This window comes from Chenopodium quinoa, unplaced genomic scaffold (assembly GCF_001683475.1).
Source record: "Chenopodium quinoa cultivar QQ74 unplaced genomic scaffold, ASM168347v1, whole genome shotgun sequence".
Taxonomy (NCBI): domain Eukaryota; kingdom Viridiplantae; phylum Streptophyta; class Magnoliopsida; order Caryophyllales; family Amaranthaceae; genus Chenopodium; species Chenopodium quinoa.
The window spans coordinates 277,501-296,407 of NW_018745546.1; the positions used below are offsets into that span (position 1 = coordinate 277,501).

The window sequence follows — 18,907 nt, forward strand, 5'->3', positions numbered from 1 at the left end:
TATGTGATACCCATTCTGCACAAATATGAAGAACGGAAGCAGGAGACCAGACCGCCTATCTAAAAATAATCTGATTATGAGTAAGCTAAATAGCCCACAAAAGAGATACCAAAGTGGCTATACTATGTCAATTCTTAGATTTCCCAAAACCAAAAATAAGCTCTGTGAACCAATGAGTAAACGAGTGCACTCTCAAAGAAGTACTCTAGAGTCCCAAGGGACAAGTGATCAAGAGATGGGAAACAAACGGACAATCCCGGAATAAATACGAAGTCGTTTCCAAGTAATCATGACAGAGAACACACACGAGATTGACTGGAAGTCCCCGAGAATGCAAAGTAGCAGAAAGAGGTAAAGCATCATGAAGTAGCTTCCAGCAAAACATCCTCAACTTGGACATAATGAGCATTCACTAAAAGCGTTTCCACCATGAAGCTAAAACCGGATCACTAGCCACTAACACCATGGACTGGTCAATCAGCATCGCATAAAGCCGATTTAGTGGAAAACTGACCATCACGTGTAAATTTTAATACACAAAATTATCCATTGGTTTTTGAGGGCGATTAGTAAAGAAAATATGGGAAGCCGTAATATTGTCAAATAACCTATGGACCTTAGAACTATCCCACGCATAAGAATGCAGATCAATAATAGAAGAAACATGAGTTGGAACATCCGACTCACCTAAACCATATTTGAAGGAAACCGGCCCTCTAGGGCCCAAACATCCTCGAGGAGACGAACTTGAGTCCCCAAACTTACTTTCCCCGCAGTCCCCTGAGCTAGAGTGGATATGACATCCAAAAGACCTCTATACCCCCAGGAAGACCGTAAAACCTGACTCGGCTGGAAAGAAAGAAGGGAGGAATACTTCGCTGATAACACACGCAAAACTAGAAGCTGAGGATGACGATATATAGGCCAACTCTTCTTGGCAAGCAGCGCAAAATTTAAGCTCTATAAACTACGAAGCCCTAGTCCACCCAATCCTTTAGGACGATGAAGCAGAGAAAAGGGGCGAAGGGCCATCCTGATGAGTCTATTTTGTATATATTTTTATTATTCCTCGTCCCACGGTCATATTTATGTTTATTTGAGCTATACGGAGCTATTTTTATTACTAATATACATTTTCTAATGTTTTTGTATAGTTGATATTATTTTGTAGGAATTTGCAGATTATGATGATTCCTTAGCTTGTTGAGCCACTATGAAGCATTAGAGTCGGATTGTATTTTATTATCAAATATTTTAAACCCTAGAATGTTCATGTTACGAGTATATGGACTAAACAATTATGACGATCCAAATTACTTGAATGAATAAGAGGGATTTTAGGGCCTAAAGCAAACGAAAGCCAATCCCAAGTGATTAGCTATTGTGCATGAATTAAAAAGGCAGGCCTGATTGGGTGGCCTAGTGTTTGATCGGCCATGAGAGTAGAATGTCGGCCATTTTAGAGTTTTATTCCTAATGGGATTTGTAAAAGCCCATTGCTTGGTTATAAAAAGGGGGGAGTTGCTGGTTTTGCGACCAGCGATAGGTACCTGGTCCTACACTAAAAAAATGCACATTTACTAGAAAGAAAATGAACATTTAATAAAAATGAACATTCTCTCGAAAAAAATGAACATTTAATAATTGAACATTGTATGATATAAAAATGAACATTTATAATATAAGAATAAAAAAAAGAGACTATAAAACATAAAAACACAAAAAAAAAAAAAAAAAAAAAATTGTATATCTGTATTATATAGTTGAACATTTCAATTTTTAATAAAAATACCCAACAAAAATTAAAGGAAAATGGTCAAACCGCATAAATCAAACAAACCTGGAAACCAAAAAATTGCTTCAATTTCAACAAGAGAAAAGAGGTAAAATCAATAATACAATCTTTACAATCTTCCTAATTTGAACATGGAGGGGCAGTGCGTCTTTGCGGGGCAAGTGTGAGCTGATATGTCCAATTTATATAGTGTTTTACCCCCGTCCCATGGTCATAATTAGTAGTGTTTTTGGCTCTTTAGAGCCACTTTTATCACTAATTAGTGTTTTCTAGTGTTTTTGTAGCTTTGCTTGAGTTTTGTAGGAAATTGCACATTTAGAGCGTTTTCCGAGTTTTTGCACGAAGCAACTACAAGCATTAGGAGGAAACGACCGTCTTTGAAGCCTTGGAACGGTTAGAGCCGGTGATTAAAGGTTCGGTATGTGATACTGGGGCATATGGATCGAGTATTCAAGACCCAAAGAGGAAATTCGAATTGGGCCGAAGAATCGAGCCCAATCGAAGTCCAAGCCTCGAAGAAGAAGTCGGGCCCGATCGGGCAAGCTTGTGCCCGATCGGGCAGGAACGCACAAAGAAGCAGCACCAAGAAGGCGCGCCTGATCGGGTGAGCGTAAGCTCGATCGGGCGCGGCGCATCAGGAAGGGCGAAGGAAAAAAGGCAGGCCCGATCAGGCGGCCCTTCGCCCGATCGTGCGCGTGTTTTAGGAAGACCTGATTGTCGAGATTGTTAGTTTTCATTTAGGATTTGTTTTAGGGATGTTTAAGTACGATTTTTGTACGTTATTTTGATTACCTTCTTTTTTAGATTTTCTCTCTCTACTTAGAATATTTTCTCTCTTACATTCTCTCAACTTTGTTCTTAACTCCATTCCTTAATCCAGATTTCTTTTGGGTAACAATTTCTTCTCTTTTAATTTTAGTTATTTTCTTTTATTCTTTCATCATGTCTTGATTTATTGTTTTGATTAGTTTAGATTTAATTATGCTTGAGTATTTTTATTTCTAGGGTTTATGGGGATCTAATAAATAATATGAAGGGGTAATTTGTGATTGTTGATTATCAATGCTTGATTAATTTCCTATTGATTGATTTAATGTTATGCAATTAGGTTTGGCCAGATTTAATTGTATGAATTAAGCAATATTAATTCGAGATTCGACAGATGAGAATTGATGTTTAAGCTTAGTTTCAATAGGCGAATTAGTTTATAAATGGTTAAGTCGAGATTCGAGAGATGAGATTTAATACCAGTAAATTAACTCTATGATTATAATACGTAGCGAAAGCCCTTTATGATCTTACTAATTGATGCTTGATGATTGTTTATTATGATTTGCCCTGGAATATTGTTTATTAGTGAACCTATGCCCTAGGTTTTCCCTTCATTGAATTATACCCTTTTTACTCCCTTCCTACTCTTACCTTTTAGTATTTAATTACCTTTTTACAACAATTTGTACTTGATAATTTAGATTGCATTTAATTAATTAGGAGTAAATTGACTTGTTTCCATGTGGTTCGACCCTTCTTCCCTATCTACATAGTTAGTGGATTTAGGTTTTATTTTTGATTAGGTGAATACGACTTGAGCCTGTCAAATTTTGGCGCCGTTGCCGGGGAAATGGTTTTATTTTTATTTTCTGATTATTTTTTGTAGTCTAGATTATCCCCTCTTGTCTCAAAGAACGTTAGTTCTTTGAGACAATTCTTATATTTGTCTTTTAGTTCCTTGTTTATGCCCAGGTGTTCCATATCAGGTAACATTCCATTCGATCCTGAGATCGAGCGCTCGTTTCATAGGCAAAGGAACCTTTATAGACAAATTCTAGCGGGTTTTGAGGAAGACAACAATCGAAGAGACCCTCTCTCTGATTCTAGCGACGTAGAAATTCCTTCAGATTCAGAATCAGAGATGACGGCCTAAAAGAAGCTCAGTGACTACTCGCAGCCGAAGCTCACAGATTTCCCGCACCTTACTCCCACTTCGGCTCTAGATGGAGTTCAATTTAAGATCTAGCCCCAATTTATCACTATGATAGAGAGGAAGCAATTTAGTGGAGCTAAGGGTGAAGATCCCAATCTTCACATTGCAGATTTCTTCTTGTATTCTAACACCATTAGACAAGCCGGGGTCACGCAGGACCAAACCAGGGAGATACTTTTTCCCTTTTCATTATGTGGCAAAGCTAAATTATGGTTTAAAACTCTTGCTTTTAATTTCTATAATAAATATTAGCCTGTAGAGAGAACAGCTGTACTAAGTAGTGCTATTTAGAACTTCGCTCAAGAGGCCAACGAAACTTTATACGAGGCTTGGGAGAGGTTTAAGGATCTACAGAGAGAATTCCCCCACCACAATCTATCACAATGGCAATTGATCCAAGCTTTCTACAATGGACTTGGAAATTCATCTAGATCAGTTCTAGATTCTGCAGCTAGTGGGAGATTCATGAATTTAAATGTGGACGAAGCAGGACAGGTTATTGAAGATATGGCAATACACAATTCCCAATACGGGAATCCGAGAGGGTTTGCAAATAAAGGAAAACATAATGTCGATTCCGTATCCTTTTTGCAAGCTCAATTAACGTCTATTTGTTAAAAATTAGATAATATTACTACTACTCCTAACTCTGTAGCTAATGTTTCTGCTGTTGCTAACAATGAAGCTTTTTGTGAAAATTGTGGAATTGTAGGGCATTGGGAGCAATATTGTAGGAGTTCCATGGAACAATTTAATGCCTTCCAAACCTATAGGCAGAATAACCCATATTCCAACTCTTATAATCCTGGTTACTAGAACCATCCATATCTTTCGTACCGGAGTACCAATGTACAAAAGCCTCCACCTCCACAACAACCACAACAGCAACCCCCACCACAGCAGAAATATTACCATCCAAATTTTTGCCAGAAAAGCCATGCACAACCCTTATCATCTTCTGACCCTGCCATGACAGAAATTAGAGCAATGCCTACTAATATGCAAAAGCATATGGAGAGTAGGGATGCGCAAATTGATTCTATTTTAGCCCACAATAAAATCATGGATAATCAAATTGCACAACTTTCATCTACCCTACAATCCCGTTAGCAGGGAGCTCTACCATCACAACCTATCCATTCTACAGATCATGCCAATGCAATCACTCTAAGGAGTGGTTCACATTATGATGGACCTCGTATGCCAAATGAAGACGGACCAGTTCCTGATCCAGATTCCTCTATACCAAACGCTAATCCTGCTAACCCTGCAGGGCTACAAACAGATACTAACCCTTCTAATGTTTCTTTGCAGGATAAATCTCAGGATAAGGGATGAGATGTGTAGAGCCCGGTTATCAAACTAACCCATTCTGTTGGTGATGATAATGTTACTTTTAATATAGGGAACGTTTTGAAAGGGCCTATGCTAGAGGAAAATTGTTGTTATATTGATGTAATTGATATAATGGACAATATTTGTGATGATAGCTTGCCACAGGTTCTTGCAAGGGATCCCCTGGAGGAAATTCTTTGTGGGAATTTATCTACAGATAATGCAAGCGTATGGGGTAATGAATTATAGGATATTGAAAGTGCTCTTTCCTTAAAAGAGTTAGACCCCAAGGAGACAATGAAGGTAGTAAATTTAGTTCAGGAATCGAAACCTGCAGAGGTCAAGAAACCTGAACTAAAACCTCTCCCTTCTCATTTAAAATATATTTTTCTGGATGAACATGAACTATACCCCGTGATCAACAGTACTGCACTTAATGACCTACAAACTTCCAAACTTCTAGGGGTTCTTCAAACCCATAAGAAAGCAATTGCGTACAATATTGATGATCTTAATTAGAATATCAATGGCTATTTGCTGGGTTTCGGCATTCTTCGGGTCTATAGCCCACGATCCATCTGCATTACGAGTTTGACGGGACAAAATCCAATAAAGAGACCGATTTTTAAGCTTTTCACTCGCTACACAGCTTGTCGTGGACTCTGTGGTGCTTGAGGTTGAAGATTCTGCTGGAATTCTATTGGTCTTACTCCAATCAACTCGAGCCCTCTCATAACTCTTGGAGCCTAGATGGTGGCGATGCTTATTCTTCTTTGCATTTTCCTTGCCTTTTTCACTCAGAGCCTATTACAAAATGGAAAGCTATTGTAAGTAGTATTGTAGTTGAAATAAAGTATATATGTGAAAAATACTTACATAATATCTTACATACCTTAAATTCATCTGTATTGCAATATGTCTTAAACTTTTTCCATTGCTCTTCTGTGATGTAACCTTCATAAAGCTCCCAGGGCTTAATGTTTGCACTTGGTGAGTCATGCGGAGGTGCAGTTTCCTTAGTAATGAATCGTGAAACTAACCAAGACTTGTGCTTCCAAAATCTAGCACCAACAGCTTCGTGGAACTTCTTCTCTTTACTACCCTTGGGATCATCAATGTGGAACTTCCGCTACAAAATTAGAGAATCTTAAGTTTCATAATTAATTATAAGTATCGTTAAATTTAGAGCAATAAACCATATTTATATCGTAGAGGAACATGGGTGTAGTTGTTTGGACTGCTCTAGACGGACCTCGTCCCTGTTTTGTAGAAGATTTTACTTGGGAAGTGGAGGCATCCATGTCACCAGATTGTTCCTGTCCATCATGATCATCTATGTTTTCTTCCATTGTAGTATGCCTACACCTACACAAATAATGAAATTAACAAGAACAGAATCAAAATCATAAAAATAAAATCATATTAATGTAAATACTATACAATAAAGAAATTAATGATTTAGATATATACCAATTTAATAAATTTAATATTAATTGCAAAAAAATACTATTGTTAAAGGAATACAATAACACAAACCTTGGTTGTAGTTATAGGAACCACTAACACTTCCTCACGATCATACTCTACGTCATCAACAATATCTTCCCCTTCTTGTAGAGGTTGCACTTCCATTATTATAGGCGGAATGTCATCAAATTGGTCATTCTCTTCTTCATCCACAACATCTTCCACACCCACAATTTTTCTCTTGCCTTCAACTACAACACGCCATTGCGGATCTATATTATCCTTGATGTTGAATACTTGTTTCGATTGTGAGGCTAATACAAAAGGCTCTTCACCATCAGTATAACGACTAGAGTCAACCAAGGTGAATCCAAATAACTCATCAATTTTCATACCACGACGGTTATCAGCCCATGTGCAACGAAATAAAGGAATTGTGAAATCACCATAATCCAACTCCCAGATTTCTTGAATGACACCGTAATATGCCTGTGTAGCTTCAACTGGCCTTTTATCCCTAGAACTTGAGTATTCAGTAGAAGATGCAACCACGATAACAACACTATTTTGTTGCACACTTTTTTCATCTTGACGACAAGTGGCAAAAGTAAATCCATTGATATCGTAACCCTCATAAGTATACACAAGTGGTTGTGGACCTCGTGAAAGCCACTTGATCATTTCAGAAACATTCTCATCTCTACTCAATTCAAGCTTCACTTGGCCTTCAAACCACTCAACAAAGTGGAGATTATGCTCCTGCATCAACGCATAGGAGCTGATCCTGGGATTGTGAATTTTCAACTCATGAAGATATTTTTCAATATATGGATGAACTGCAGATAGGTTTTGTAGCACAAATCGGTGGGCTGTCTTATATCGATCAAGTGGAGGTTTAACCAATTTCCGACCTACTGTACCCTTTCCTTGAAGTCTTCCCTCGTGACGAGTAGTCGAAATCCCAATTTCTTTAGCCTTAGCTAAAAACACTGAACAATAGTTCCCTGCTTCCTCTGCAATGCATCCTTTCACGATGCTCCCTTCAGGATTTGCTCTGTTCTTTGCCTTATCTGCCAAAGTACCCATTTTCCTCTCATAAGGGTACATCCAACGCATAAATACAGGACCACACTCCTTTATCTCATGAGGAAAGTGCATAACAAGGTGAGTCATTATGTCAAAAAAGGAAGGAGGAAAATACATCTCAAATTTGCATAATGTTTCAACAATATCATATTCCATATCGTCGAGTTTTTTTGGATCTATCACCTTACTACAAATTGCATTGAAAAACAAGCAAAGCTTCACAATAGCATGCCTAACATGTTTTGGCAAAAGGCCTTGGAGTGAAATTGGCATGAACACTTGCATCATCACATGACAATCATGGGACTTCATACCAACTACTTTCTTATCAATAGTAGAAACAAAACGCCTTATGTTCGACGAATACCCTGTCGGCACCTTGATTCCTTTCAAACACTCACAAAAGATTCTTTTTTCTTCTCTAGACAATGTATAACACGCATAGGGCAAAAATTCTTTTTTCGTTGCTTCATTATCCTCAGGCCATAACTTAGGTCGAATTTTGGCTTCCTTCATGTCTCTACGCACATTATCACCATCCTTTGTCTTCCCTTTGATATTCAACAAAGTCCCAATTAGTGCCTCACAAACATATTTTTCAATGTGAATAACATCAAGACAATGTCGAACCGACAAGTCCTTCCAATAAGACAGATCCCAAAACTTAGACACTTTTTTCCATAACACACCCTTCTTCGATATCTCTCTGTGCATCTTACCGAAGATTGTCTTAACATTTTTAATTTTCTCATACACTTCAATTCCTGTCAATGGCTCACGACTCACTCCCTTCTCAACATGCCCGTTGAATTGTTATCTCATCTTCCTGTATGGGTGATTTCGACGAAGTGATCGTCTGGTATGCATGTACACATTCTTCCCCCAATGCTTCAAGCGTGTAATTTGCATGTCATCCTCACAAATAGGGCAGGTTTTTGTCCTCTAACTTTGTACCCTGACAAATTTCCATATGCAGGAAAGTCATTTATAGTACAAAACACCATGGCTCTTAATATGAAATTTGTACCCGAAAGAGCATCAAATGTCACAACACCTTCATCCCACAACAGTTTCAAATCGTTAATAAGGGGCTCCAAATAAACATTTATCTCATGGCCAGGTTGTTTAGGACCTGGGATTAGAAGTGATAACATGATGTACTTGCGCTTCATGCATAACCAAGGAGGTAGGTTGTATGTTGACAAAAGAACAGGCCATGTACTATGTTGACTACTAAGAGTGCTAAATGGATTCATCCCATCCGTACTTAATGCCAGTCTTATGTTCCTCGGCTCCTTCCCGAATTCTAGAAATTTCTCGTCAATGTATTTCCATTGAAACGAATCAGCTGGGTGTCTGATAAACCCATCCTTCTTCCGCTCATTTTCATGCCAAACCAACTTCTTTGCTTCATCCTTAATTGAGAACAGGCGCTTCAACTTTGGTATTATAGGAAGATACCATACTACCTTAGCTGGTGGCCACTTCAAGGGATCCTTATTTAATCCCTCTCGCTTGTATCGTGACACACCACACTTTGGGCAAGCATCCAATTTTGCATTCTTCTTTCGATATAGCACACAATCATTAGGACATGCATGGATCTTGGTGTACTCTAAACCCAATGGACACATCAACTTCTTCGCATAGTAAGTCGACTTAGGAATGTCATTTCCTTCTGGAAACATATCAGAGAAGGTTTCCAACAACAAAGTGAAACTAGTGTTGGTCCACCCGCTCTTCGCTTTCAAGTTATATAAAGTTAAAATCCCAGAATGCTTGGAATACTTAGAACAACCAGGATACAACGGTGTCTCAGCTGCTTTCGACACATTCTCATATATATGAGAATCTTCATTAACATGATCGCCTAACCCATCTATCGTCTCTTTTATCCTGTCTTCCTTCATGGCATCATTAAAACCCACTTCATTATCATGAAAACCATTCACCTCTCTCTCATCAGCTTCATTGTCGTTAATAGAAGAATTATCCGCGAGAGGAAATTTTTCACCATGCCAATACCAAATACTGTAGTCTGGCATAAACCCACGAATAATCAAATGGTCCTCTTTTTTCTTAATGTCTTCCCACCTCTTCACATTCTTACAATCACGACAAGGGCAGAAAATAGGTCTTGCTTTGGTTAACCTTTGTTCAACGAGTGTACTCCATTGGTGTTGCACTGCGATTCTACAGAACTCATTGACCCCGGCTAAGTATTCTGGTGTGGTTCGAGAACCATTATACATCCAACGACAGTCCATTTCTAAAAATGTATGATTAAAACCCAAGAAACAAATTATATTCAACATCACAAATCAACACATTCAAAATGCATGATTCCAAAGGTCCTTATCGCTCCAACCTAACCCATCCTTGGAAGTGTATTCTCACTAGCAAATGGTTGACCATTTTTCGGCCCTAAGGAAATTTCGGCAGCATTTCCATATGGTTCTCAAATTACACGATGTAATTAATTTCTTAATTACATATGTACCCTGAGAACACATTAGGGAATGCTAACACAAAATTACCTTTACTTCCAAAAAACAAGCAACCATTTACATCCTATGTGAGAATACAATTCCAAGAACAGTCCCAAACGGGGACTATTCAAGATTTACTCCTAATGAGTAAATCTTGAACGGGTATCTAGGCATATGAAGATATAATGCATAATAAATATTAACACATTCAAGATCAATCATGTCAAATAAAAGTAACCAAACACATAAACATGAGTTATTTACCTAACAAAGAAAATTTGATATTTGATGCAAATAAATTATGCGCATACAATAAAATAGACCAACCATAAAACTATACAGTAAAAGTATCTATATAAAGTACAACATACTTCAAAATTTCCAAATGCGAGAAAAATATTCACCTCTACCTCTAATTCTTAGGAATTCGTCACATAAATATCAAGCAGTTATAGCTCTCATCTTTGGTACATCAATCCAACAGCAAAAAAAGGAGAAAAATTGCCCGAAGCCTCAAAATTTTTTGTAAGAAAATAATCCCAAGCCGTTCGCAGGCTTTCATTTACCATACAATGAGAAAATTATTTTCTACAAAAGAAGCATTTTTTTTATAATTCAACTAGAATGAAAAAAAGGAGACAAGTAACCTAAATCCCTTTCATTAAACTATGGCTATCTACAAACTCATTATATCCTCAAATCTTTACGATGATATAATCATATAGCAGATGCTAAAATCCCAACAGATTTTACTCCGTAAGAAACAATAATTCTGTTCCTAAGCATTACCCAGCTAGCCATAAACAACATCAATTCGATGGCGATCATTGCAAGATCACAATAAAACCCAATTGAACCTCAAATACGAGAATCCAAAGACAGATATAATCATTGCAACGTCACAATAAAACCCAGGTGATCCTCAAATACAGCTCACAACATTCATCACCAGCTATATTATATAATAAACAGAAAATTTCATCAACTTGATAATTTCAATAATCAACAACCTTAAACAAATTAACCCTTTCTTTATTCATTATTATATAATAATTCACAAACAAATATATAAAATTAAGAATTCCAACTTTCCCACTTCACAATATCAACTCGGCTCCCCACTTCTAAAATCAACATCAATTATCCAAAAATCCACTCAAATTCATAACAAACAAAATAAAAAACTCAAGCTCAAATTCAAATTCAAAAAAGAAAAAAAAATACCTGGATTCTTGAGTTTCGAGAAGAGAGCTTGCAAAGGAGACTGGAGAAAACGACCGGAGAAAACCACCTGAGAAAACGAATGGAGAAAACCACCGAAGCAAACGGCGGAAATTGCGAGGAGCAAACGACCGAAGCTCGCAAGGGAGAAAGGGATGGAGAAGGGACGAAGAAAAACAGGCGACCACCGGAGCTTGCAAGGAGAAAGGGAGAAGAGTTGAGGCCCGACGACGGAGAAACAGAGGACTGGTGACGTAGAAAGAGAGGATCGGCGAAGGAGCTTGCAAGAAGATGAGATTACGCTTCAGTAATGGGGAACATATCGAGTATGAGGGAGGGAAAATGAAAAAAGGGGATTGAAAAGTTTTTAGGTTTAGAAAAGTTTTGAGGGTTATTAATTTTGAACATTTAATCGTAACGGACATTTTAAGTCAGTTACAAATAAGTTGGTCAATCTCGTGTTGAGTTTACTCTTTGTAACGGACATAAAATGTTCGTTACAAATAACTTAGTATTTGTAACTGTCAGTAATTGCCCATTACAAATAAAAATTTATTCGTAACGGGCATAAAGGTGTCTGTTACGAATAAGTATTTATTTGTAACGGACACCTTACCGCCCATTACAAATACTCATTTTTTACGCGGATTGAAATTTTTTTGTAACGGACCTTACTATTGCCCGTTACGAATGATGTTATTGTAACGGGAAACAACATGCCCATTACGATTAAGCCGTTACAAATAGACTTTTTTCCACTAGTGTAAGGGTATTAGCCCTGATTTTTGTATGCACAGGATACATTTAGAGGATAACTATAAGCCCTGCATTCAACCCCAAAGAAGATTGAATCCTAACATGCAGGAAGTAGTCAAGAAAGAGGTTATGAAATTATGATGCAGGTATTATCTATCCTATTTCTGACTCCAAGTGGGTAAGTCCTGTGTAGGTAGTGCCAAAAAAAGGTGGGATGACTGTGATCACTAATGGAAAAAATGAATTAATTCCCACTAGAACTGTAACAGGGTGGTGTATATGTATTGATTATCGTAGACTAAATATCGCGACTAAAAAGGACCACTTCCCCCTCCCCTTTATAGATCAAATGCTTGAGAGGTTAGCTAACCATAAGTTCTTTTGCTATTTGGATGGGTATTCGGGATTTTTCCGAATTCCGATTCACCCTGAAGATCAGGAAAAGACAACCTTTACATGCCCTTATGGCACTTTTGCATATCGTAGAATGCCCTTTGGTTTATGTAATGCTCCCGCTACCTTTCAACGTTGTATGATGAGCATCTTTTCTGATTTCAAAGAGTCTATAATGGAAGTCTTTATGGATGATTTTAGCATGTATGGTTCTTCATTTGATTCTAAACTGGGAGAAATGTCACTTTATGGTGACAAAGGGAGTAGTTCTAAGTCACATTGTATCTGACAAGGGCATACAATTAGACAAAGCTAAGATTTCAGTGATTTAGCAATTACCTACCCCAGTTAACGTTAAGGGAGTTAGAAGTTTCTTGGGTCATACAGGGTTTATCGTCGCTTTATCAAAGATTTTTCTAAAATTGCTGAACCACTAACTCACCTTTTGCTCAAGGATGCCCCTTTTATTTTTAATGATGAGTGTCTTAAGTCTTTTAACAGGATTAAGCAGGCTTTGAAATCGGCACCCATCATATGTGCTCCCGATTGGAATCTCCTTTTCGAGATCATGTGTGATGCAAGTGACTTTGCACTAGGAGTCGTGCTTGGACAAAGAAAGGACAAGTTTTGCATGATATTTATTATGCAAGAAAAACTTTGGATGAAGCCCAAGTTAATTACGCCACTACGGAGAAGGAATTTCTTGCTGTTATATATGCTTTAGAAAAATTTAGATCATATCTTGTTGGTTCTAAAGTCATTGTTTTTACTAACCATGCAGCGTTGAAGTACTTGATAGCTCAGGCGGAATCAAAGTCAAGGCTAAACAAATCTTTATTAATGGGTAAATTTGGTTGTTGGTTTTGAGGTTTGACTTTCGTTGACTTTCTCTCTTCTCTCTCTTCTCCATGGTTAGTAGATTTTGATCGGTTTCATCACCAATCTTGATCTTCGATGGCTAAGAAGAAGAAGCAGAACAATTCTACACCTCAATTAGTACAGCATAGGAGTTCTACTGATACACTTTTGCAGAAGTTGCGAAACTCAGGTACTACTTTTGTTCCAAGCCCGATTCAGGAGGTAGATGAGCTTGTCACTCTGGCGTCGGCTCTGGTCAATCCGTCTTGTGGTTCTATTCCCCGGAGTGATGCTGAAACTATTGTACTATTTGCTAAAGCCATTTCTAAACCATCATCTTCGATTTCTAATAAAACAGTACCTAGGGTTTCTAGGTTTACTGTTCCATTGGATGCTGGAGTTGCTGCTCATCGATCTGAACCAGCTGTTCCTGATTCTCACTCTGTAACCCCCCCAGAACAGAACTTGCACAAGGATGGTGAAGATCGAAGCTTATTCTCTGGGAAGTTGGCTGCTAAGGGAGCTCCCCTGTTCTTTGTTGCCTTGGTGGTTCAGAATGGGAAGCAGGTAGCTCAGCTTTAGGATTCTGAACTTTTGGAAGGTAATAATAAATGGTCTAATGCTTTAGTTTTCTATGTTGTTGGTCATTATCCTACTATTGCTGCTGTTCATCGTTTTCTAGCTCAACAATGTCATGATGTGAAAAAACTAGACATTTTTTAGCATGACGATGGGTATTTTATCATTAATTGTTGCTTAGTTAGTGATAAGGATACTATTCTTTGCTCTGGTCCGCATATGTTCATGGGAAAACCAGCAATCATTAAACCTTGGAGTCCTAAATTTGATTTTGGTGCTGAGATTTTGAGAACTGTTCCATTATGGGTTAAGTTCCGAAACTTACCTTTAAATTGCTGGGGTCCTGAAACTCTTAGTCGTATAGGTAGTTTGCTTGGTATACCAATTTAATCTGATGAATGTACTACAAGACAACTAAGAGTTTCCTTTGCTAGAGTTATAATAGAAATTGATGTTAACAAGCCATTGCCTAAATCTGTATTTATGGAAAGCCCCTCGAAGGAAACTCTAGAACTTAAGGTAGTCTATGAATGGACTCCTCCCTTTTGCTCTAAGTGCAATAAAGTGGTCCATGATTGTTCTGTCAAAGTTCCAACAGCTCCTAAGCATTCAGTGACTGCAGCTCCCAAGCAGTTAGTGACTGCAGCTCCTAAAGTGCAGCATGTCTGGGTTGCTAAGCCTAGTCAAGCTCCTGCTCCTGTTGTTGATGTTGATGCTTCTGCTCATAGGAAATCTGTTATCACTCCACAGGTTCATACTTCTCAAAACTCAGATGAGGGGTGGAGAATAGTTGGAAGGAAGATAAAAAGTCAGCAAACTAGGGTTAATCAGCCTGCTTCTACCTCTAATGCTTTTGTTGCTTTAATTGCAAATGAAATGGATGGTGCAGGTGGTTTCACTATAAATCCAAGCGGGGGTGAGGTTAATCCCCCTTTGTGTCATGATTTGCTCTATCTGGAATGTCAGGGGCCTAAATGACCCTGGCAAAGTTTCCTCTGTAAAGAGGTTGCTTCATTCTCATTCAGTTGATGTTATTGGCCTAATTGTCACAAAAGTCAAATAAAAAAAAATGTTTTCACTTACCAAAAGAAGTTTGGCTCTTCTTGGCTTTGGGTGTCCAATTATGATCATTCTCCTAAAGGAAGGATTTGGCTTGGTTGGAATGCAGATAGAGTAACTGTCAATGTCTTAAAGATTCATGACCAATTTATACATTGTAGTGTCCTTTCTAAGGATCTTTCTACTCAAATTCATCTCACTGTTATCTATGGGCTTCATTCTATTCATGATAGGCTTCCTATATGGGAAGGGATTAGGAACATCTCTATTCAGCATTCTCCATGGCTCTGTGCTGGTGATTTTAACTCTATTCTTCATACTTCAGACAGGCTTCATGGTACTAATGTCACTGATTATGAGACTAGAGATTTCCAGAGTTTAGTTGATGATTTGGACCTCACTGAGGTCAAGAGCAAAGGAGCTTTTTACTCTTGGTCAAATAAGGCTCACACTGGTCCTAGAACTCTATCTAGGATTGATAGAGTCTTTGGTAACCAAGCTTGGCTGGCCTCTCATGGGCATGTTGAGACTGTCTATATCCCCCCTTCTTTATCTGATCACAGTCCAGTTCTTTTGGATATTTGTCTTGCTCTTGCTGGGAAAGGTAGACCTTTCAGGTTTCTAAATTGTATTGCTGATCATCCTGATTTCCTTAATACTGTTTCTCAGGCTTGGTGTTCTGGTGGTTCTGTCTGGCAGAAGCTTAATTATGTGAAGTCTAGTATCAAGTCTCTTAATAGCAAGCAGTTTGGCAACATTGCTGAGAAGATTGATCAAGCAAATGTTGAGCTTGCTGGAATTCAGAACTTAATGGCTCAGAATCCTGATGATTTGGATTTAAATGTTAAAGAATCTGATGGTATTAAGGTTGTCAAACACTGGAATGATATTCAAGAAAGCATCTTCAAACAAAAGTCTAAGATCAACTGGATTAGGCTTAGAGATGGCAATTCCCATTATTTTTTCTCAGTGATTAAGAATAGACAAGCAAGGAACAGAATTGACTCCATCTTTGACTCTAACCAGGTTTTGCTTAAGGATCCGTATGCTATTTCTCATGAGATTATCTCTTTCTATAAGTCTCTTTGAGGGACTCAGGATCCTTGGCCTCCTGCTGTTGATCTTGTTACTATGAGGAGAGGTAAATAACTTAGCTCTGTTGCTTAGAGCTATCTCATTCAGCCTGTCTCTCACGTTGAAATTAATGCTGCTCTTAAGGGAATTGATAGCACTAAAGCTCCTAGTATTGATGGCTTTAACTCCTTTTCTTTAAGAGAGCTTGGCATATTGTGAAAGATGATATTTATGCTAGTGTTATTGATTTCTTTACTAAAGGGACCTTGCCTAAGCAATGGAACTGCACAACTATCACTCTTGTTCCTAAAATCCCTAATGCTTCCCATGTTAAGGATTTTAGACCTATAGCTTGTTGCACTGTGGTTTATAAGCTCATTTCTAAGGTCATAACTTCTAGACTTGCTATTATCATTGGTGAGGTCATTGATGATGCTAAAGCATGTTTCATTCCAGGAAAGCACATTGGTGACAATATCCTTCTTGCAACCGAGTTGATCAAAAGCTATGATCACAAATTTATTTCACCTAGATGCATGGTTAAGGTAAATATGAAGAAAGCCTATGATTCAGTTGAGTGGGGATTCTTGATTACTATTTTGAAGGAGCTTGGTTTTCCTCAGAGATTTATTAATTGGATCTGGACCTGGCTTACTTCTGTCTCTTATTCTATTCTTATCAATGGTTTCCCTGCCCCTCCCTTTGAAGCTAAGAAAGGTTTAAGACAAGGTGATCCTATGTCTCCCTTTCTTTTTTTCTATTTGTATGGAATACATCTCCAGATGCCTTGATGAGCTTAGGTTAACTCCTGATTTTAACTTTCATCCTAGATGTGAAAAGTTAAACCTAACTCATATGATGTTTGCAGATGATCTATTGATGTTTTCTAGAGCTGATAGTGTTTCTGTTAAGCTTCTCTTCTAAGCTTTCTTGAAATTTTCTAGAGCTTCAGGGCTTTCTGCTAATCTTGATAAAAGTAAAGTTTACTTTGGAGGAGTTTCTGTTGATGTTCAGATAGAACTTAAAGAGCTTCTTTGTGTTTCTCAAGGTTCTATTCCTTTTAGATATCTTGGGGTCCCTCTCTATTCTAAGAAGCTTACAATTGCTCATTGTAGGCCTTTAGTGGAGAAAGTGACTGCTAGAATTCAAGGGTGGATGGATAAACACTTGTCCTATGCTGGGAGGCTCCAGTTGGTTAAGAGTGTGTTGTTTGGTATTCAAACATATTAGGCTCAAATCTTTATCTTACCAAAGAAAATTCTGAAAGAGATTGAGGCTAGATTTAGATGCTTTCTTTGGACTGGATCCTATGCTCCTACTAAGATATCTTTGGTTGCTTGGAACTATGTCTGTCTTCTTAAAGTCTGTGGTGGCTGGAACTTGCTTTCTCTCCCTGAGTGGAATAACGCAACTGTCACTAAGTTACTTTGGGATATTGCTCACAAGGCTGATAATCTTTGGGTTAAGTGGGTCCATATCTATTATTTCAAGCATAAAGATTGTTGGACCACTCCTATCCCGGCTAAATGCTCTTGGTTTTTGAAGAAAATTCTGAGTTGTAGAGATATTGTGAATGATCAAGGGGGTTGGGATGGTTTCATACAGGGCAATAAGATGAAAATCAAGAAGCTTTATGCTGCTATTGGGCCTCAAGTCCCTAAGGTTCCTTGGAGGAGGGTCATTTTTCATAACTTGGCAACTCCTAAAAGTGTGTTTATCTTGTGGTTAGCTTTGTGGGATAGGCTTGTCACTAAGGATAGGTTTCTACAATGGCACATCTCTTGTGATCCAAGGTGTTTCTTTTGCTTGAATAGTAATGAAAGTGTTCAATACTTATTCTTTGATTGTGAGTACTCCAGACAGGTTTGGAACAAGGTTTTGAGTATTTTACATGTTTCCAAGGCTGTTCAACAGTTTGTTGATGAGACTGAATGGTTGAAGAAAATTTGCAGAAGTTCCAGAATGAAAAACAAAGTGATCCAAGTTGCCTTCACTGAAACAGTCTATGGTATTAGGATACAGAGGAATGCAGTTTTGTTTACTGGTTGTTGCAAGCCTGAAGATGTTCTTGTTAAGGATATTATCTTTCATTTAGCTTGTAGAATCCCAGCTGGAAGAAAATACTTGATTGTTTGATTTTCTGCTTAGTTGGTTTTGACAGGGAGCTGCAGGTTTGCTGGTGTTCTGTTATGGTTTCAGGTTGCTGGTGCTGTTCTGAAGTCTGTAGTAGCCTAGGTTTCTGTTTGCTGCAGCTTTTTGTATGGGGCTGCTCTTGTTCTGCAGATGCTCTGTTCTGGCAGAATGCTATTTCTAGTCTGCTGCTACTGCTGTTCTGGTCTGCTGCTGCTATTGTTGGATGACTGTTGCTGTTCTGTTTTCTGAGGTTTGTGGCAGCTGTTTCTGCTTGCTGCAGCTTGATTCTGGGTAGCAGCTGAGTTGTTGTTCTGCTGTTGTTGTTCAGGCAGTCTGTTTTCTGCAGTTGCTGGTTCAGGTGCTCCTGTTGCTGTTCAGTTGCTGTTTCTGGTTTGCTTGTTCTGTTCTGGTCAGCAAGTTTGACAGCAAGGTTGTTGCAGCTTGGGTGCTGGTGTTGCCTTTTGTTTTGGCAGCTAGTAATTTGGTGTTTTTTCTCTTGTTTTTTAGCTGCTCTTGTTTCTTTGCTTGCTAGTTTATGCTAGTTTTGGTTTTTCAGCTGCCCCTTTTGCCTAATTTTTTGTGCTAGTTTTGTCTTAGGTTCTCTTGTCTGGTCCTGGTTCTCACAACCCTTCCTAGAAGGTGGCTGTGAGCTTGAGTCCAGTAGGTGTCCTTGTTTCT

At 38.3% G+C, this 18,907-nt stretch overlaps 1 long non-coding RNA gene across 1 annotated transcript; it reads right to left on the minus strand.

Moving 5' to 3' along the window:
• Positions 1-5,445: 5,445 nt before the first annotated feature.
• LOC110716198 lies at positions 5,446-11,822 on the minus strand. The gene is made up of 3 exons (XR_002510418.1): positions 11,381-11,822; positions 6,007-6,479; positions 5,446-5,918 (listed from the first exon to the last, which is right to left on the minus strand). It is a non-coding gene; the product is annotated as an uncharacterized LOC110716198 (long non-coding RNA).
• Positions 11,823-18,907: the final 7,085 nt, after the last annotated feature.